Raw genomic sequence first — 22,331 nt, forward strand, 5'->3', positions numbered from 1 at the left:
TAAACGCAGTCTACCGATTTCTGAGGACACACCGGCAAACCCCACACTCAGCCACTGGTATCAGCCCGGCAGCCCTCATGTTTGGAGTACCAATACAGGCAGAACTCCCAATACATCCACACTGGGTCGCACCCGAGCTAGACATCCAGGAAATGGATGTGAGGAGGAAGAAGCGCAACGAACAAGAGAGCGTTGCTAGGCATGCCCACCATCGGGAACTAAACCCCGGAGACACGGTCCTCGTCAAAAACCGGGCACAGCCAAGGAAGATGTCACTAAACTTCGAGGTCCGTCCATGGACAGTTCAAACCACCAACCACAGCATGGTCACGGCCACCCGTGGAGGGGAGACGGTGACCAGGAACATATCCCACTTCAAACGAGTTCCCACGGAGATGTGGGAAGAACACCCCCTGTCCCCGAAGGAAAAAACTGTTGAGACGCCCCAAGGACTCACACCGCCAACCCGCGAATATACGCCAGAAGAGTCAAGCAGAAGTCGAGACAGAAGAAGGAACCACCACCGACACATCGCCCAAAGAACGGAACGCCCGCTACAACCTGAGAGAGAAGCCCAAACCATCATCCCGCCTCAAAGGGTATGTCATAAATGGGGTATATTGTAAAAGGGCTAACCGAAGAGACAATGATCCAGCGTAAAAAAAAAAAAAAAAAAATGTATTTTGTAACAAGTGTGAATTTACCTCCAATTTGGGGAGGAATGTGGTGTCACGTGCCGGAAGGGAACGGTCACGTGACACGAGGAGTGGGAGGAGATTAAAGGAATCACCGGAACTGGCGGTTTCGCGCCAGTCCGGGTTTATGCAAGCCACGAACGAGTCGCGTGTCTTTCTTCTGCGCGCAGCGCGTCACCTCGCCCCGCGCACCAGAGCTCCCTGGCAGGGGGCCACGATCACGCTACCTCCGCCGCCCGCTTTAGCGGCGGGAGGACTAAACATCACAATAATGGGTCTCTGAGGCTGTGGGGCTGCCCCTGTACATGTCCTGGGGAGCAGTGTATCATGCTCGGGGCTTGCGCAGTACCTTGGACATGATTGCAGCTACAAGGCTCCCATATTTGGGATAAGCTCCTGTTTGAAGCAGTGCGTGTCTGGAGTCTGCAACCCGCCTTCTGCTCAGTTACAGCCCCAGAAACTCCTTTCAGCTGCAGGAAATCCCAGCTGAGAGAGGAAAGGCACATCAGCTCCTGATCAGGTGAGTGATGGGCTGTGCAAGGTGTGCTTTGGGATGGGCTGTACAGGGTGTTCTGTGTGATGGGCTGTGCAGGATTGTGCTGTGTGATGGGCTGTGCAATGTGTGCTGTGTCATGGGCTGTGCAGGAGTGTGCTGCGTGATGGGTAGTGCTGAGTGTGCTGTGTGATGGGCTGTGCAGATTGTGCTATCGTGATGGGAGGATGTTGGGGTATTCACTGGAAGATGATGAGTGTGCATGGAATTCATCCCAATATCACACACCTAGGGCACGGGTGTGTGATCTCCCCATTGAATAGCACACTTGCCACATTAGGAAACGCTGGGAACTATATTAATCTGTATTTGTTCGTCCAGCCCCCAATCTGGAGGGGAGGGGGGTCAATTACCTCCACAACGCGAGGGTACCTGAGGGGGCAAGGTTCGTTTTCCCAAGAAAGGGAGCAGAATAATGGTAATCCTAGAGGCAGGAGGTGGGAGGCATATTGTATTTACATATATATTATCATAGTGACTTATCACAGACATTCCTATCCTAGGAACATTTGACAGGGTAGGGCAATCTGACAGCAAAGGTCTTGTCATTTTCTCGGAGTGTGGCGTGGGAGTGTGCAGTCTACTGCAGTGCTCCCTTCATTTCCTGGTTGCATTGTTGTTTTCTGGAGGCGGAGCAACGTCCTTGGAGTAAGCAGAAGGCTGCTTTAAAGTCTACCCCCCCCTCCCCCCCCTACCGCGGCGCGGACACGGAGTGTGGCGTGGGAGTGTGCAGTCTGCGAAGGCGGTGAAGTCTGCGAAGGGAATGGACACCTTTTAAATTAACGTTGTTTGTTACAAAAGTTTGGCTGCATTGTGAACCTCCCTGGCCCTCTTTCAGCGAACTATGTGGTTGGAACCGTGTGCCCCCCCAGGTACTAGAGATACAAAACCAAAGCCAATTGACATTAATGGCATATGGTGTTGCCTGTAGCCATTCTTTTTAAAAGACAAACTTTGGCTGCATTGTGAACATTGTGAACCAGTACCAGTGCTCCAGTGGCATTATGTTGAAAGGACTCTTCTACGCATTTAAAAACGTGCCGAGTGGGGGTAGAGCCTTCTAGTGACTGGTGCTGTGGGCAAAGGGTTAGGGGTGCTGGTATAGTCCCACCACCCTCCTCCATCTCATTACCCACTCTGTGTAGCCCTGCACCACACTGTAAGGTGGAGCTCCCAATTTATCTGCAGTTGTAAAGCAACGCTTCGTAGTGCCATCAATCACAATAAACGTCATTCTACAGGAAATCAAACTAAACATGACTTAGCAGAAAATACTAAGCACAATTTGCCCTCACAAGCAGAGGTGACCTTTTTTGGAGCTAAACCGTCCTAATCACTGCGTCACTCATCTATATCACTGGATGAGGTTCAAGAACATTCCCTCACACAGGCAATAGATAATAACAACTCTTTGTTGAAACTGGTGGTTAATTTGAAACGGGCGTCAATGGGTGGTGAACCATTGTTGCCAGGGACAAATAATCTTGAAGATGCCATTGATATTAATCTCTCGACACACCTGACCTGGTGGTTTTTGCATCACATTCCGAATCGGCTAGTACAGACGACTCTGTGAGTGTTTGCGATAGTATCGGAGTGACCTCTCTCGGAGCGAACAGAGTGATCTTAAGGCTTCCATTGCCCTATTATCGACCAAGATGGACACTCAATCTGATACCCTGGCCCTTATATTGGAGGAACAGCACCATAGTAAGAAACATATGCTGAAATTAATCGATCTTATGCACTTCCTCCATAAAAAATACAGAGCTTCAATTACTTAAGCAGAACTATGGGTAGCCCGCAGGGAGGTAAAAGCAGCGCACCATGTCGCGCAACAAAGATTCCGACTGACAAGAAAGGTCAAAACGATACAAAAAGATCATTAATCCCCGAGAAGAGTAAGAAAATAAATTCGGTGGACTGGGATTTTGAGGAGGTACATATTCCCCCGCCGACGGAATTAAAAACGGCCCTCACGAACAAGTGCCAACCACACAATCTCCACTTATTCAATCAAAGTTGGAGAGTATAACAACAATGTCAAAACATACCGAAACCTACGCTACCAAGAGTAGCTGTTGCAATAAGGGGACATTAATTTAAAACCGTGCCACAGACGGTATCATACGTCAGACATATTTGAAGGGCCCGTTGAAAATTGGGGGGACAAGACCCTCTGGAAATTTCTTTCCAGAGAAAGAGATTTCTAAAGAAGGGCATACAACTAGGGTGAAGGATGCCCCCGCTGCGGAATTAGTTTTCACTGAAGATTGGTCTGCTATGACAGAGTGGGTGCAAACTCAAATAAATCACATGACCCCAGAAGCCATGGGTATTAGGATTTCACTGCCTATTATACACCCTAATGCTTTAAAAGATGAGGGCACCTGGATTATTTTGGTGGCGAATGCTCAAACAACTGAAAGTACCTTTCTAAACAGGTCTACCCTTCTGTCTATCTTTAAACAACTGCCTTACCTGGAAGTAATTCAATCAGGCAATATCTTAAAAATGGAACTGTCTCTATGGAATAGTGCCACAAACTGGGCGTTGGTGGAGTCTGTGTCCCCCCTAACGGTGGCTCTCCTGAAAACACATGCTGAGCAGCTGATGTATTCCAGTTACACCCTGATTGCCTGTAGAAAAATGCGAGGTCCTAATCAACGTGAATGAAAACTACTTTCCGCTGGGGGCAGCCACGTAAATACGCAGTTGACGGAGCATGATGTGCCGAGAGCCTTGCAATCTCAGAGTTCCCAAGCACGTGAAAAAGCACCCATGACTGAATATTGGATACCATTGTGCCCATTTAATGGGGCAAACTGACCATTAGAACTAACATCTTGTTTACACTGGTTATCCTGAAATACGCGGGGGTTTCGATCATTTTTGGGGTATCCAGAGGGGCAAAAATTATTGGACGATGTGGATATATTTATCCTTCAGGAAACTTGGTGCATTAAACCTTTTTGAATCGATGGCTGTCAAATTGCTACCTATGGCTAGCAATTATGGCTAGCAATTATTTACATATGCTACTCCCTATAAGAAGGGTAGGCTAGCGGGGCCTCAGCAATAGGTGTAAAATCAAATCTGAAATGGACCTGCTTCCTAATGTGATGAAATCTGCAACTATTTGAGTGGGTGTCCTGAAGTAGCCTCAAGCCACGTGAAGAAACCCTGATTATAAATATGTATGACCCTCCTGGTGGTGTGCAAACCTGCAGAATTCAGAATATTGTGTTAGAGGCTATCTCTAATTGGTTTAAGCGAACACCTAATGGTCATGTCTTATTTGTGGGTGATTTTAATAAGAGAGATCTACATTTACTTAAAAATTCTTCAATTAGGAGTCCAAACTCTTGGTCAAGAATCATAGATTTCTTTGAGCTAAAGTTCTTGGAACTGCCTCAGGATTCTGATTACGAATTGCAACATACTTGGTCGAATGGAATAGCAACATTTTTTGTCACGTGATGACTGATCCTGAGCTTAGTTCTGTTTCTATCAATCACAATAAGTTAAGTGACCATGGTGTACTAAGTTGGACTATGAGGGTCAAAACAAGTTTCCCATCGGTGGGTAAATGCTCCAAGGTTATGGTTAACCATGCGGGCAATAGACTCTGGTGGGTACCTAGTAATATCAAATTTATGAACGGGTTTATAAACCAAAGTTCGTCTGATATGGAGGAGATATTGATTGCACTCGGATGGGATTTGGGAAATATGGTTATTGCCGCGATGCAATTGCCCAGAAATGCAAAGTTTGAAAGTAAAAGGAAAGTTAATGCAAAAAATCCAAACCACTGTGATCACATTATCTCGGAAAGAAGGAAACAATATTGCCAAGATTGTAAGGGGATTAGATCTAATGTCAGTGTTTATCCTCTTCACAGATCAAAAATATTAATAAATCTGCCCACTAAGTATCAAAATTGGCTTGAATTGCATAAATCTTCAATTAGAGGATCTAACTGGCTGAAAGTATTTCAGTGTTTAAAGACGCATAATACGGGCACATTTTGGCGCTGCTATAACTACCGTACGTCCCTCTCACCGGTTGAAATCAACCCCATATCTAAGCGGTATGGTTGATATATATCCAAAGCCTTTACTACTCCTTGGAGAACTCTCACAGTGAGACCGGCTGAGACCGGCTGTTTCGTCAATTTCGAGTCCTCGTTTAGTGAGGAAAAGAAATGGAGTATACTGGGCGATGATATCAAGGAGGAGAATTTGGTTTGCCTTCTTGACAAAGTCAAAGCATCTAGGGCCCCCGCCCCTGATGGAATGCCAAACCTTGTTTTTAAGAGTGACAACAATCTGTGGGCTAGGGTTTTGGGTGTCTTGTTTAAGTACATAGTACAGATGGCGGAGATCCATCATGGTCCTGATTTTTAAAAAAGGCGGAAGATTAGAATCATGAAAATACCGCCTTTTGGCCATGATGGACTCCAGCCAGAAACTGTCTGCCAATATTCTACTGGAGCAAGTGTCTAGTTGGTTGGAAGATAGGAATATCCTGAGTATATACCAGACGGGTTTCCGAAAGAGATATACTACTATTACAAGTATGGCCACGCTACATTTTCTTATCCATGAAAGCACTAAAGGGGTTGGCAGACTCCATTGTTGCTATGTGGACTTCTCCAATGCTTTCAACTGTGTCTCAATACCTAAATTATGGACCAAATTGAAAGAATGGGGTATCGACCCTCAATTGTTGTATTTCATACAATCTTTATATACAAATATATCAATTGCTATTCGTTTTAGCTCTGAGGGCCAACATTCTGAATTTGTAGCAACAAATCTGGGCCGCAAGCAAGGCTGTGCACTCTGCCCAATTCTATACAATGCTTACCCAGCAGATATGCAAATAGCCTTGAAGTCCGTACATAATTTCCCACCGAGAATAAATGGCATAGAAGCAGTCAGTGTGCTTTACGCCGATGATATTATCATTTTCGACCAAACACAAATTGGGTTGCAGCGTACACTGAATGCGTTGTCTATTTATGCCAGGGAAAATTAAATGGTCATAAACAAAATAAAGACCAAGACGATGAGCTTTGGGGGGTCCCATAGAGCTGTAGAGAGATTTAAATGGCAGATGGAGACAACCTTTTTAGAAAGTGACCAAGAGTTCCTCTACCTGGGTTTTCCTACAATGATTAGACCTACCGCATCATATTATGAGTCCTTTGGAAACCGTGGCTGGACATGAAAAATTACATAGAGCATCGCGGGGGGTGTAATATACAGGGATTTGTAGAGATTTACGGGCCGAGCATTGCTCCCTCAGTATTGTATGCTCTAGAAGCCCTACCGCTGGCTCATGTCATTTGGCTGGAAAAACTTGAGGCCAAATTATTACGATCAATCAAAACCTTGCTAAAGGAGTACCAGTTGAGGCTTAGAGACGTGAATATGTGAATATGTTCACAGTTGATCAGTCCTCCAATGACTTACTGAAGTTGCTGGGTCAAAAGAGGCAAGGAGACTGTGAAAACCACGTTTAACCTTCACCAAAAGATATTTGTCAGAATTAGTATTATGTTTGGCGGTCTTTCAAACCCGCCCAGATTACGAAAGGGTTATTAAAAGCAAGGCACAGCAAATGGACTTGGCGGGTAGCATGGATGAATGGCATACATTGAAAAGATATAGGGAATACTCGCTCCAAAGGCTTAAGGCCGCAGTACCACGTAGCTACCTAACCAAATGCTCTAGCCCAGAGGTGAGGCGTTTCACAATGCAGCTCCGTCTTAATATCTTGCAGACTAAAGAATATGTTAGTCACTGGCAAAGTGTTATAGCACAGGATGAACTTTGCAGGGGCTGTAATTTGGTGCCTGAGACCTCTGGACCCATATTGACCTCCTGTCCGGCTTTAATGCCCTACTAGAAAAGGGGATATGGCAGATATGTCAGTTCATTGGAAAGCATTAGGGGAGACCAATGTTGAGCCACATTGATGGGGGCGCAGTCAGTAGTGATACATTCTGCAGCCTTTTTCATCTGGAAATTGGTTTTGAATCTAAAAATTGATGAATAAGCACATGTCACACTTTACATGAATCTTTAAGGATGATGAAATGTACTTATGATTCTCGGTTATTATTAGAGTGTTTAATGAGTGTATGTCTGTTATATTGTAATTTTAGCTGTCGTGTTTTTACGGTAATCGTAAATGTATTTGTTTTTTTTAAGCAATGTGGATGCATTGTAGATGTTTCACTGTATAACTTGAGAATAGGTGATCTTTTTAAATGTGCTTAAAGTCTAAAAAATTAACTAGTGCACAATACATTTTTTTTTAAGTCATTTTCTCCGACCTATCAGAAATTCCTACCTGCAGGAAGATGTACAAAATACAGAGGTAGGAAAATTTGACAGTGTAGGAAAACCTGACAGCAAAGGTCTCTGCATTTTTTCCTACCCATCAGAAATTCCCACCTGCAGGAAAATGTAAAAAATACAGAGGTTGGAAAATTTGACAGGGTAGGAAAATCTGACAGCAAGGGTTAGGCCATTTTCTCCTACCTATCAGAAAACCCAACCTATTGGAAAATGTAAAAAAATACTGAGGTAGGAAAATTGGACAGGGTAGGAAAATATGACAGCAAAGGCCTGGGATAGAGAGAGCAACATTTCTGGAACCACATGGGCATCCACTAATTAGAAGTGGGTGCTCTACCAGAGAGTTGTGTTCAATCGTAGACTACCCGGGACATCAAAGAGGGTCCTGACATCTTCCAGAGGCTATATTTACCAGCGAGAATGGCAGCCATTGAACCCCTGACGCAGACTTGGACCCTGAGCTCACAGATCCGTCATGGACGAACTATGGTGGCTCCATGTGAAAAAAGTGGGTGGGGCTTAAACCTTATTTTTACTCCAGTATATCATCCCCAGATGGATGCACTAGTTGAGCATTTTAATAAGACTCTCAAAAACGGTCCTCAGAAAGTTTGTGGAAGCCGATGAAAGGGACTGCGATATAATAATACCTTGGGCTCTCTTTGCATTAAGAAAAGCTTCCCAGTCCCTACGTTTCTCGCTATTTGAACTTCTATATGGACGTGAACCAAGGGACGTACTAGATATGCTTAGAGCGACCTGGGAAGAGAGGGAGGAAGCCGCATTACTTTTATCTCAGACAGCACAGAACATAAAGGAAGATATGAAAATTGTTCGAGATCAAGTCCATTCCCACTTTGCCAAGAATATCGAAAGGCCATGCATGACCTGAAAACAGCTACTCGCTCCCTTTCCATAGGACAGAAAGTATTAGTGTTGCTCCCTACAAAACTGAAAATAAAATGCTGTCCTGCGGCATGGTCCATACAAGGTCTTAGAACAGACTGGCCCATGTAATTGTAGGGCATCTCAGCCAGATAGAAGACTCAATCTACCATATTTATAGTAAGCACGAGGTGTGTCAGCGGAATCAAAACTCAAGTTAAGGAGGAAACCGGCAAAGAGTCAGTGAGAGGGGCTCCTAAATTCGGAATCACAGATCAAACCACGCAAAAAAGAAAATAATTAGAAAACATAAATATTTTATTTAAATTTCATTTGTTTAAAACATAACATATTAAATCTTGTTTCGAGCTCATATCTAAATAGCAGCATTTTGTTGGTGAATAAAGTGCATAATCAAACAAAGTGCTTGTATAAAAACAAGACTGATAATTCAGTCAGTGCTGGCTTCATGTTACCGAGCTGTCTGGACATCAAACCGGTTGAAGGCATCATCCAACTGATGGTCGGAGGCTGCGGCCACGTTTGACAATATAGGAAAAACCACAATTACTTAGACAAGGCAACAATGGTTCCTTCTAATGCAAAAACTAAACAGGAGTGCCGTACGTCGACTACTAAACTGTCATGACCTACTATATGCACTAGGTCTGACATGTAAACAGGAAGTAGTTTCGATGGTGCAGAGCATCTAAGCTGTTTCACAGTCGATGCCCATCTTCTTCAGGACGGCGCACTCCCATCAGAATATTTGCCACTAGAAATTTAAATATATATAATATATATATAGGGCAATAATGCATTCGGCTATAAAGGTTTGTGCAAGCTAAGTCCATAGTTTTGCCTAAAACATCGCAAAAAAAGGAGACAAGAAAAAAGACAAAAAAACACAGTCAAACAAACCCGTAAATTATTATATAACAGACTAAAAAACTGAATCAATGACCAAAAAATAAATTATAATAAAAATGATCTGTGAATAACGAACAGGATGCCCGCCTCCCTCTGGAATTGTCCGGAAAACACCCTCCATACTTGAGAAAGGGAGAAAGAAGGTTTGACAATAAAATTATCGAATTTACCATCATCTCAACCTTAAGGCTGGTCGCTTTTTCACGAATGTAGATCCTGTGAAATGGATGAGGACCAACACAGCAAGTTCTCTACCAAGTAGAACTGCAGAAAACGAAAACAGGAACACGTTATAATAAAGGAGGGGTAGTGAATAACTAATAACCACTCCAAAAGACAGGGGTACACCAGTCCTTCCCAATATGACAGTTAAATCAAGAAATAGTGCTCACCTGAGTAAAAGTGGACAGAAAGCAATGGAATTCAGTCTCAATGTTGTGTCGCGATCGACAATTAGCAGTTAGGCGTCTGGAAAGGTGTATCCTACCAGGGCATAGTAATGTTCAACATTGTGTAATTTAACACGCTAATAGCTGTAATAGTATAAATAAACAGTGTAAGCAACCGATGTTTAGGGTTATCGACCAGCCCAATTGTAATTAAGTTATATTCCCCAATGTTGCAAAAATTAGTTAAAGCAGTGAGACCACTGCAGCAACTACGAGAATTGCGGCATTTAAGAAACGCACTAAAAAGAAGCAGCAACGGTTTCACGATTATTGAGAAAGCATAGAGTACCACTAAAGCGTAGCCTGTAAAATGGTATCAAGCGTCCCAGCATGTAGCCGAGGTCGCTGCGGCCCATGTTGGTCTAAACCAAAAGCGGCTGCCGGCAGGCGCAAGTTGCAAAAGCCACTGCAGCCGCGCCTGAGACTCAGCGTAAAGCTGAGCGCCTGTCCAATGCTTGAACAAACGCCCCCAGTGCCCCGGTTCTCATCATATAACTTAGCACCTTGCAAGCACTAGAGGAACACCCCTGACATCCAGACTCACCGTAAGTATATTCGCCCGTAGTCCTGCATGCAAACTCTGCACTGGGGCCTGAACGGATCTCCCGCGAGACATCGGATGGAAACATTTAAATGAGCAAATGGGCGGGTCCTGATGTCCTGCGTCATATGTTTTTGCAGGGTTGCGGGTTTGCTTGTTTGCTGACGCGAGACGGGCCGATACCGGGCGCAGGAAGTCGCCAACTTTTATTGGGAAAGAGTGCCCTATCCAATACTACATAGTCTTGAGCCACAAGCCAGATTAGGTGAAAAAATAATAATTGCGTCACCAACTCAGGGCGCAAGAACAGGGCCATAAACTATAAGAAATTGGACCCGACACATGAGTTAAGTGCAATCGCAAATTATGAATGGATATTGAGCGCCCGAACCTACAGTATTGCAGTGTGTCTGTAAATGCTGACAACTCAAAGCTAAAGAGAAAATGAAAAAGCAACTGAAATTGAATGAAAATAAAATAGCAATGTAAAAATATGTTGTATTTACAAACTACTGGAAGAGTGAACCCATCCAGAACTACAGTGTGTCTAGACTAGACGAATAGTGCAACCAAAAAGGTGGAGCAGAACAAGAAATTCAGTAAATGTGAATATAAATAAGAACGACAATAGATTTCTAATAGAAAAAACTAGAAACAAAGTAGTCTAGCTGCGGAAGAAATTCTTCTAAATTTAAGCAAATGTAGAGGCAGTGGCAGCCCACTCTTCCTGTGAGTTCAGGCCCACTTTATGACTTTGTATTATAGATCCACCAGTTTTCACGAGTGGACAGTCTATTAGCCGAGGTGTGAGGATCAAAGACTCTTACTTGTTCCACAGCCCACCAACGTAAATCATCACAGCCGTGATGATGTTCTAAGAAGTGGAGTGCAAGGGGAGATGTAAGGTTGCCTGTGCGAATCCTAGACTTGTGTTCAGAAATTCTGAGTTTCACAGGTCTAGACGTCTTGCCAATATAGGTCTTATCGCAGGGACATGTAATCACATATATAACATTCTTGGAGTTACATGTTGTATGGTCCCTAAGGTTCCATACCCTGTTGTTAATATTCACAGTGGTGGTAGCTGTAGTTGACCCGCAGTGGCAACAATACCCACATGGAAAATGACCATGGACTTTGTTCATACCCCACATTTCAGTGATGGTTTTGGGTCCTGTTGGAAATGAGGACCTATCAGCCTTAGAAAGCCAGCTCTTGAGATTTTTACCTTTTCTTAAAGCAAACATGGGAGGAGTCAAATCTGAATGGTTCAACTGCAAAAGATGCCAATGCTTGCGAATTGCTTTCTTAATGGCCGAATGATGGGTGTTATAAGTCATTGCACAAACCATTCTTGACTGATTTGATTTGTCACGAGTATTCTTAGCTAAGAGAATCTCGCAATGCTGGTGGCGTGCCCTCTTGCGGGATTGACGCAATACATGATGTGGATATCCTCAATCGACAAGTCTGCTTTCGATAATGTCGGCCTGTTTGGAAAAGTCTTTTTTGTCGGTACAATTATGCCTTGCCCTTAAAAATTGGCCATAGGGAATGCTGACTCTTAAAGATTGGGGGTGGAAGCTTTCAAAGTGAAGGATGGTATTTCTGTCCGTGGGCTTACGATATAGATCTACTGCAATTGCCCCATTCTTAACTTTCAACAAAAGGTCCAAAAAGGGTATTGACATATTGTCAACAGTCATGGTGAAGCAAAGATGATCGTTCAATGAATTCATCCATGTAAGAAAAGTTTCATGATTACCCAAAGTTTTGTCCCAGATTATTATAATGTCATCTATGTATCTTCGGTAGAATATAATAGATTGAAGGTAAGGGTTGGATTCATCCAAGATGGAAACCTTCTCAAAAGCCCACATAAATAGAGTGGCATAGTTTGGAGCAAATGAGGTTCCCAATAGCGGTCCCCTTGATTTGTAAAAAGAAATCCTGCTTGAACCGAAAGTAGTTCTTTGTAAGTGCAATTTCGAAGAGGTCAATGAGGAATTCACTAGGGACCTGCTGTTGGTCGCTTCTCATGTCCAAAAAGAATGTTATGATGGGAAGAGATTCTGACTGTGGAATGTTGGACTATAACGACTCCACGTCTAAAGTGATGAATAAATTGGTGGCAATGTTGAAAGGTAGGCCCTCTAAATGTACAATGGCATCCGTTGTATCTGCCAGGTAGGTGGGAGTATCGGCAGCAAGAGGTTTGAGAAAGAAATCGAGATACTTGCCCAAAGGCTCTAAAATAGAGCTGCAATTCCTGGTGGATTCAATCTATCCTTGTGGATTTTAGGAAGGATATAGAAGAGCAGAGCTCTAGTGCCTTTAATGGTAAGTTATTGAAATTCCTTAGGGCTCAAAATGTTGATATCACGTGCCGGTGTAGCCAGGGCAAGGATCTCATCCTGTATGCTATCTGTCGGGTCTCCTCTGAGTTTCAGATAGAAAGAGGTATTGTTAAGTTGTCTCATCACCTCAGAGTCATAGTACGTAGAGTCACAGACAACCACCCCTCCCCCTTTGTCAGCCTGCTTAATAATGATAGAAGAATCTTCTTTGAGTTTTTTAAGACATTCCCATTCCCTCTTAGAGAAATTGTATGACCTGTTGTGTTTGGCATCAGTAGGAATGGAAAAGATAGAGTGGAAATCCCGGAGTACTGACTGTTCAAAAATAACAGTTTCAGGAGAAACCATTTGGGAAGTCGGTGTAAATGTGGACTTCAAATGGAATGGAGTGTTGTTCTCTTCTAGCATCTCATAATTACTTGTACCGAAGTAGTCTTTTAGGCGGACCTTCCGGAAAAAGTTCCGGAGTTCTATTTCTAGGTCCATGTGACTAGGATTCTTCATAGGAATGAATGAAAAGCCCTTTTCTAAGATGTCAGTTTCCTGTGTAGAAAGTATGCGTTTGGAAATGTTATAGACGGCTGAAAAATTATTGTTAGGAGTGTTCACCGCCGGTAAGCCTTCCTCCTGGTTTGGAATACATTTTCTATGGGCAGAGGCCCTAGATCGGTTGGAGGAAAAGGAAGATTAGATGGAGGGAACCCAGAATATGGGCCCTGAGGGACATACATGAGCATCTGAGGATATTGTTGAAATTGCCAATTTTGGCGTCCTCTTCGCCCCCTGTATTGGCCTCTATTCAATCTAACATATTAACATCTCAAAAGAATGGAAGGAAGATCCGGTAGAGACTTCTTTGGTAGTGATGGCCAGTCTGTTAACTGAGGAAGGGGAGAAACATAATCTAATACCATCTGACCGTCCTGTAGCCCAACAGCATAACATCCATCCCACACTTTCTCGTCATCAAATCATAACACTTAAATCATCATTGAATCATCATTAAAATGTGTAACGTTTCCAATTTCACTAAAGAATAAGATCTTCCCCAGCATTTAGCTGTGCTCTGGAGGCATTTGCTCCGCACTTAAACGTTCTTTTAGAGCACGCAGAAAAGTTGTTAAAGCAAATAACACAGATTTGTTTGACCCGTCAAACATAGCCTTCCACCAGTCTTCCGCACTCAGTGATTGATGTTTGTTGATCACAGGACCGAAGATAGTTGTTCATTGGGGCTGGAGTGCAGGACACGAAAGCGTTACGTGTTTTAACGTCTCCTTAGTTGCTCCACAAAGACGACATGTAAGATCTATGTCGGCAAACTGAGTCCAGGAACTTAGACGTTCCTTGGTTGCCAATGAGATGAGCTTAAATTGCATGTATAATAATCTTGCTTGTTGATCTGGAAAGCGATTTAAATAGGCTTGGAGCTGGCCATATGCTCTTGCTTTGCCAGGGACCTCATTCATTAGTTTTGATTTGGATCTTAGGTTACATGTATTAATCCAGTCTGTTCTCCAAAGCTTCCTCTTGGCCAGATCTGGATTTTCTATCAAAGTTTGTAAAGTAATTTCGTAAACTTTCATCACATCAAGACATTGGGCGTTCCATTTAAAAGGGATAGTATACTCCTTTGCCGTATCTAACTTGTGCAGTATTTGAAATTGTGGCACTGGAACCGGTAAAGCTGTTTTTCTGAACAGGTTTAACAGGTTCCAGCATACTCTTGCTTGAATTGAGATGAGGCCCGTTCGTAACATATGCAAACCGTTAATATTCCCTTAGGCAGATAAAGCACCGAGTCCAAAATATGTTTTTGAGTGTGTTCCACAACTCGTAAGAACAACCAAAAGCATTCTCTGCACCGTAAATCAGTGCCAGCACCACCTTTTGTTTGAAAAAAAGTGACAGTTGGCTTCAATGAGAAGTTACCATATTTTTTATTGATCATTGCGGCTTGGCATGCCAGCTGTCGACATTTGCTCTTCGTGCTCTCAATCCAAGGGGCATCTTTCTACTAGCCCTGATCCTCATACCGCAATAGGTGGCGTTGTTTACAATCTTAAGAGCATCTTTGTCAAGGTGCCAGTTGAATTTTCTCCTTTTTCCACTGTTCCCTGTCAGTTTCTCCATCACCAATATTTCACATTTTTATTTGTTGATGCAGAGACCATTAGATGTTATATAGGTTTCAAGAATAGCGAGTTTTTCGCTGAAGCCCTATAGGGGTCAGATCTAAAAGAATAAGGTCATCTGCATAAACTAGATAGTCAATGTGGGAATCGCGAATTTTCAGTGGAAAAGTGGCAGCTCCGTTGAATACACCATTGACGTCGGATATAAACAAGTTGAAAGTAATGGCTGCCAAAGGGCATCCCTGTTTGACGCCTTTGTGTGTACTAATTGGCGTGGGTAACTTGCCTTTGGAGTCTAGTCTGATCCTTATTGAGGTGTCTGCGTGTAGCTCCCTGATTGCGTCCAACAAGCTGGGGGGACAGTTCCACTTGCTCAGTTTTTCCCACATCAGGTCTCGATTAATACTGTCAAAAGCCTGAGAAAGGTCAATTAGAGCCAAATAGACCTTGGTGTCAGTTCTTAATGCTTCCATCTTTAGCAACTTCAACAGTAGCAGGTTGAGTCCACACCCAACTCCCTTTACAAACCCCGCTTGTCTTGGGTCTACGTGATTGGTTTCCATAGACCATTTTAGGAGTTTCTTTTGTAGGAGAGTGTGTAAACCTTTCCTATCACTTCGAGAAGTGCTATAGGTCTGTAGTTTTTTGGATTGGTTCTGTCGCCCTTTTTAAAAATTGGGACCACCACGGCACTCTTCCACGATTTTGGAGTGGCACAGCTTTTAACAATTCTATCGAATAAGATTACACAAAAGTCTGCCCACAAGTCTGGGTTACGTTTGATCGTGTTGTTTGTGAGGCCGTCTGGGCCAGGTGCTCTTGAGTCACGCACGTTTTTAATTGCGTGTAGAATGTCTTCTCTCTGGAACACCAAGTCCCAGTGGTTCATATCCGGGGCGTTCCAATCCTTGCTCCCTACATCCTTACGGAAAAGGTTTGTGTAGACCAGCACCCACTCAGCTTCTGAGACAGAATTGGCCTTTAAAGCATGTTGGTATCCAAGTTGTTATTTGAACTTGTGCTGCCTGAACTCGATTGTGTTCATTCTACTGGGCGTGTCTATCTTTAAAACATCGTCTTCCCTGCGGAGCGGGCGCAGGGTCTGGCAGAGTTTGAGAAGCTAAGGAGCCGAGTCTGTTCTCCCCGACGTGCTGCCTGAACTCTATTGTGTTCATTATACTGGGCGTGTCTATCTTTAAAACATTGTCTTCCCCGCGGAGCGGGCGCAGAGTCTGGCAGAGTCTGAGGAGCTAAGGAGCCGAGTCTGTTCTCCCCGACGTGCTGCCTGAACGCTATTGTGTTCATTCTACTGGGCGTGTCTATCTTTAAAACATTGTCTTCCCCGCGGAGCGGGCGCAGAGTCTGACAGAGTCTGAGGAGCCTAGGAGGTCCATGGAGTGTGGACTGTGTTGTGATCTTCCTCAGACTGCCTCCTCTGCACTCACCTCCCCTGTTCCAGTGTGTCCTGTGGCCTGTGCCTTTGCCCCGATTTTCGCCAAGAAGCCTCCGCTCCGAATATGCGTGACGTTCTGAAACATGCTTTGCTGTTAAAGACTTGTGCACAACGAAGGCTGGAATCGGCTGCTGCCAAGCTTGACGAGGCATCTGCTGTGGTATCGCCCGTCTCTTCACCTCTGCCTTTTCTACAAGTAAGTGACAATGTAGCATGCGCGTTCCAAACACTTGAAGTTTTCACCGTAAACACTAACAAAAGTGATAATCACATACCTGAAGTTACACTTGCTAATGCATATGCACCTGTGAGAGACAGGAGCCTCACCGCGCAGAGGTCTAACACAAACTCTAACATGAACTCTGATGTGAATGGGGCTCTTTCATCCAATAAGGACACCGCTAATCTAACAAGTCACATCACACATCCAGTGCTCCTCTCCTGTGAGGTTCTTTCTCTGTAAGCACTGGTGCGGTGCTCCCTTGCCGCTCGAGGCAAAATACTGTCATCTAGCAGCCATGAGGAGGCTCCATCTGTAACTATATCTGGGGAAAATAGCCACCTGCTCGTATCCAGCCGCCCCAACCCACGTTTCGAAGAAAGTGAAAGTACAAATCCGAGGTCCTCCTGCACGTGCTTCTATAGTGCCTTTGATCACCTAGGCGCTATGTTACCGCCCAGTGCCTCAGCTGTCTATGATACTGTTAAAGAAGACAGTGGGTTCTGCCTTCCACACGACTGGGCGGCATGAAAAACGGACTCATACCAGGTTAACTCACAAACCCAAGTCCCTTGATGCAAAAGATCCTAAAGACTCACAGAAGAATGAGAATAGAAGGAACTCGCTGGAAGTTGTCAACAAACTGTTAACTGACCTTACTCGGCTCAATAAAGAAAGAACTTCCAAAAGCACATTGATTTCCACATCTGCACCTTTAGCGCCAGTTACTGAGTCGGCTGCTGCCGTAAGCCCTTTAGTATCGAAGCAACAACGGCAAATGGCTTCTTGGGAAAAGAGTCTCTGCAAACGCAGAAGACCAGACCCTAGCCCCTCACCCAGCATCTGCTGTACACAGAAAAAAAAAAGCTAAAATGATGAACACTACTTCAAAAAGCTCCTCAAATTCTTCAAATGTTCAATCACTAAAGGGCAATGTGCTACAAACAGCTGCTCACCTACCGCAGATTCTTCATCAGAGCTATCCTCTTCAGATTCCTTGTTAATGGAACAACCATTCCCAAAGATCAGGAGACCACTCAATCGCGTAAGGAGTGGCACTCGGCAGGTCGAAAAGGATGAGGTTGGCTCGGAAAACATACTTCACGTGAAAGACTTACAAGCGACTATAATGTCCTTCATGGCAATAACAATTGCCCCTTTTATTAAGATGTATGAGCACCTCAATGACCACATTAGAGACCCTTCTACCCTGGTCTTGGTAAAAAACACTAAATTAGTGGCACTTGAAAATGAACACATCCACTACAAGGAGGTGCTCCATGGGCTGAATAAGAAGATGGATTGGGCAATGGACTCTTTGGCTGAGCACTCCAAAAATGCCAATTTGGACAAAAAGCTTTTGCCAGAAGTTGCTAAAGAAGCCCTGAACCTCTTCAAACAGAAAAATGAGTTAAGTGACTCAGTTGTAAGAAACAACCGAGCAAAACATCAATACTCTTCACGCCCTAACAGAAATCAGCCTCACAGCAATTCCATGCTGCTTGACTCAATTAATGTAGATCTGGGTGCGTTTGTTGCACCCAAGGAGAATGCTGCAATCTGCATAGAAATCGAGCATGATCTGGCGCAGCAAGGCGCCTTGTCTCCGGGTGTGGTGACTGGCGAACAGTCATCATCACCGACCGTAGCGCTGATTCAGCCAGAAAATGTGCCTGGTGACACGAACATAGACAAGGAAGCTCGAGCCAGTACATTCCCTCCAACAAACGACACACCCCTCCAAGACAATTTGCCAACCAGTCTGTTCACAGATATACTAAGAGAGCCAATCTACAGGAAACTTGGCACTTCAAAACCCCCAAAAGGCATCAACATCCGACGGAATCACCCATCAACAGCCTAAGATTCCTGACAACCTCTCTTCAGAGTATGTGAAGAAAGTTATTCATCCCGACTTATTTGACATATTTAAAGGCCCATCCAACAGTCAAGGACCGAAACCTTCTAAACCACAGCTGTCGAGTAATTCTCTGAGAAAATCTAAAAATCAACCGACAAAGAAAGTGAGACGGGGCAACGACTCACAGAAGTTTCTATGGAACATAAAAACAGTAAACGTAACAGTTAATAGAACTATTGTCAAAGACAAAATTCAAGAAACAAAATCTAATCCGGTCATTTCCATGCCATCTTGAGTCGAAGCAACGGCAGACCAGATCTATATCAGTGACATATCCTCTGACATGTTGAACATGTCAACATATGAAGATGAGGACGGCCCTGAAGTAAGTGTGCTTGTCGCACCTACAAAGGAAGAATGTGAGGAGCCCAATGCCGAGCCTCATGAGGTGGCTTCAGGAGAAGTGCTTGACCCGACTCGTTGAAATAATGAGTCAAGATCATGCCAATTGATTCAATCAGCTGTTAAAGCTCAAAACGAAAAAGTTCAAGTAGGGGTCGTTTTTTACGACCCTGGATGAAAAATGAGCAAAGTCAGCTGCATTCACACAGGCAGTCTGTAAGGAGCCCAATGTTGAGCCCTGTGAGGTGGCTTCAGCAGAAGTGACTGCCCTGACTCGTCAAAACCAGGCGTTAAGATTATGCCAACTGACTGAATCGGCAGTTACGGCTCAAAACGAAAAAGCACATGTAGGGGTCTCTTTCATGACTCTGGATGAAAAACGAGCAATGTCATCTGCCAATTACCAACGCTCAAGTGTCTTCACAAGTGAGAAAGACACGACATCTAGACCTTCTACTTGCCAATCGATCCACTTCGTACATAGCCCCTCTCGAAACGCCCATATTGGCTTGCCAAATGATCACAAGCCAACGGCTAAGTCAGACTTGGCTACAGGCAACTTTGTAAATACTTGCTCAAATGCGACAGAACCACTAAAAACTCACTCCAAACAACAATTGGCAAAAGGAACAACTTTTCAACATCAAAAATACAAACCAGACATCGTCTGCTATTGGAACGTTTAGAGTCGTCAGACAACCTAATCTTAAATCGACACAATGTGTTATGGCTATGTCACCTTTTTCCAAGTCTCGGAGCCATCAAATCAGAGGACTTTAAAATTGTCTCATTTTTCGATGAAAAGAAAAATGACGCAGTGATCCTCCATCTACAGTCCAAGCTGATAACTGATGTCCTGTTGGAAGCTGGGCCCGTGCTGTTGTCCCTTGGATTCGACATTACTAAGGTTGTTGACAATACCTTGCTTGGGCTCGACGGTAATGATGCTCTCAGAACATCAAATTCAGGAGCGAAATTGAAGCAAGTTGATGTGTCGAAAAATCGAATCGATCCTTTGCATTCATCAGCCACGCCGACGATAAGCCCGTTAAAATCTGAATCTCTAACCAAATGTCGGAGGGTGATCTCATAAGGATAACAATTAAAGACTCCAAAAGTTTAACATTCAAACCAGATGACATTGAGCCAAAGGGGAATTTGGTAGACAGAGTAAACGACTGGTCTTGGCTTGCTGACACCTTAAATACTGTACATGACAAGTAGTGCCAGGCTCCGAATGGACCATCTACTTGTACTCTTGGCTCCTGGAACACAAGGGGGTTTATGCATCTTTTTTCAACAGCCTGGGCTGAAGATCTCGATCTTGTGTGCTTGCAAGAAACCTGGATAACTGAAAGTCCATCTTTAGAAGGATACGAAATAGCACTAAATCCAGCAATAAAGCAGTCAAAAGGTAGACCAATGGCAGGCCTCCTCTTGGCGGTTAAAAAAGCCTCTGGCTTCATGATTGAGAAATCCTATAACATTTCGCCATTTATTCAGGTAACTACTGTCATTGCACTGCAAACTGTAAAGACTCAAGTGTCACCTATTTACATCATCAATTTATAATGCAACCACTCGGCCAAATTACAACCATCATTGATGATCTACTCGAAAAGGAAAACTCTGCAGACATAATTTCATGTGGTGACTTAAATATCAAATGTACTACAAATAAAGAGCCATTTAGCAGCAAGAAGAACTTTATGAGATCACATGATTTGACTGCCCGCAAATGGTGTCTAGAAATGGATCTTCGTAGGCTAGCGATGTCAAATGGAAATACAGCGGGAGACATTCCCGCTCAGCCTACTTGGAGAATATTAGTCCAAAGCTCGGTGCTCGACTATATATTTGTATCCAAAACTATTCACATGAAGACAATTAACATAGAGGTCACCAAAATGAGCCATAGTGACCATGATATGGTTAAATTTAGATTCAACCACGTTATGCCACGTGAACAAGCTTCTTGGCCATACGTGGTGAACACTGGAGCTAGCAGGATTCGTCTAAACCTTTGAGATGCTGAGGTAACTCATATTACATCTGATTTTCAACAAGAGCCAGATACACCTGAATATCAACACCTTCTGATTCAATTTGATGAACAAAAACAAAGAGTTTGTTCCAAAACATAAATTTGACTTACAGATTTTGCAGCGAAAAAGAACAACGAGGCTCGACCTAAGAAAGCTAGCAGGCCTCGATAACACCACCTTTTATGTCTGCAAAAGAGTGATCAAGCAGAAATATAAGAACTGGATCAAAGCACATAAGGCCGATATGTTACAGAACAATTCTGAACTGATGCTGTCAAAAATGGAAAATAAAAACTCCTCTGACTACTGGAGACTGATAAATAAATAACAACTTGGCTCCCCAACATGCTTTACAGGCCAATTCAGTCCCAGAAGCTGAGTGGGTGCTGTTGTACACAAACCTTTTCTGTAAGGATGTAGGGAGCAATGTTTTGAACGCCCCGGCTCTGAACCACTGGGACTTGGTGTTCCAGAGAGAAGACATTCTACACGCAATTAAACGTGCGTGACTCAAGAGCACCTGGCCCAGACGGCCTCACAAACTACACCATCAAACGTAACACAGACTTGTGGGCAGACTTTTGTGTAATCTTATTCGATAGAATTGTTAAAAGCTGTGCCACTCCAAAATAGTGGAAGAGTGCTGTGGTGGTCCCGATTTTTAAAAAGGGCGACAGAACCAATCCAGAAAACTACAGACCTATAGCACGTGTTAGGAAAGGTTTACACCACTCTCCACAGAGGTTTGTAAAGGGAGTTGGGTGTGGACTCAACCTGCTACTGTTGAACTTGCTAAAGATGGAAGCGTTAAGAACTGACACCAAGGTCTATTTGGCTCTAATTGACCTTTCTCAGGCTTTTGACAGTATTAATCGAGACCTGATGTGGGAAAAACTGAGCAAGTGGAACTGTCCCCCCAGCTTGTTGGACGCAATCAGGGAGCTACACGCAGACACCTCAATAAGGATCAGACTAGACTCCAAAGGCACGTTATACACTCCAATTAGTACACACAAAGGCGTCAAACAGGGATGCCCTTTGGCAGCCATTACTTTCAACTTGTTTATATCCGACGTCAATGGTGTATTCAACAGAGCTGCCATTTTTCTACCAAAAATGCATGATTCCCACGTTGACTATCTTGTTTATGCAGACAACCTATTCTTTTAGATCTGACCCCTATAGGGCTTCAGCAAAAACTCGCTATTCTTGAAACCTATATAACATCTAATGGTCTCTGCATCAACAAACAAAAATGTGAAATATTGGTGCTGGAGAAACTGACAGGGAATAGTGGAAAAAGGAGAAAATTCAACTGGCTCCTTGACAAAGATGCTCTTAAGATTGTAAACAACGCCACCTATTGCGGTATGAGGATCGGCGCTAGTAAAAATGATGCCCCTTGGGTTGATATGGCTGATATGATCAATATAACAT

General features: G+C 43.7%; 1 pseudogene; it reads left to right on the forward strand.

The window, feature by feature from the left end:
* The first annotated feature begins 1,105 nt into the window (after positions 1 to 1,105).
* LOC138498072 (zinc finger protein 850-like) overlaps positions 1,106 to 22,331 on the forward strand; it is an 87,567-nt pseudogene continuing 66,341 nt past the window's right edge.

Source organism: Ambystoma mexicanum, chromosome 5q, assembly GCF_040938575.1.
Source record: "Ambystoma mexicanum isolate Mex_15411 chromosome 5q, UKY_AmexF1_1, whole genome shotgun sequence".
Lineage (NCBI taxonomy): Eukaryota > Metazoa > Chordata > Amphibia > Caudata > Ambystomatidae > Ambystoma > Ambystoma mexicanum.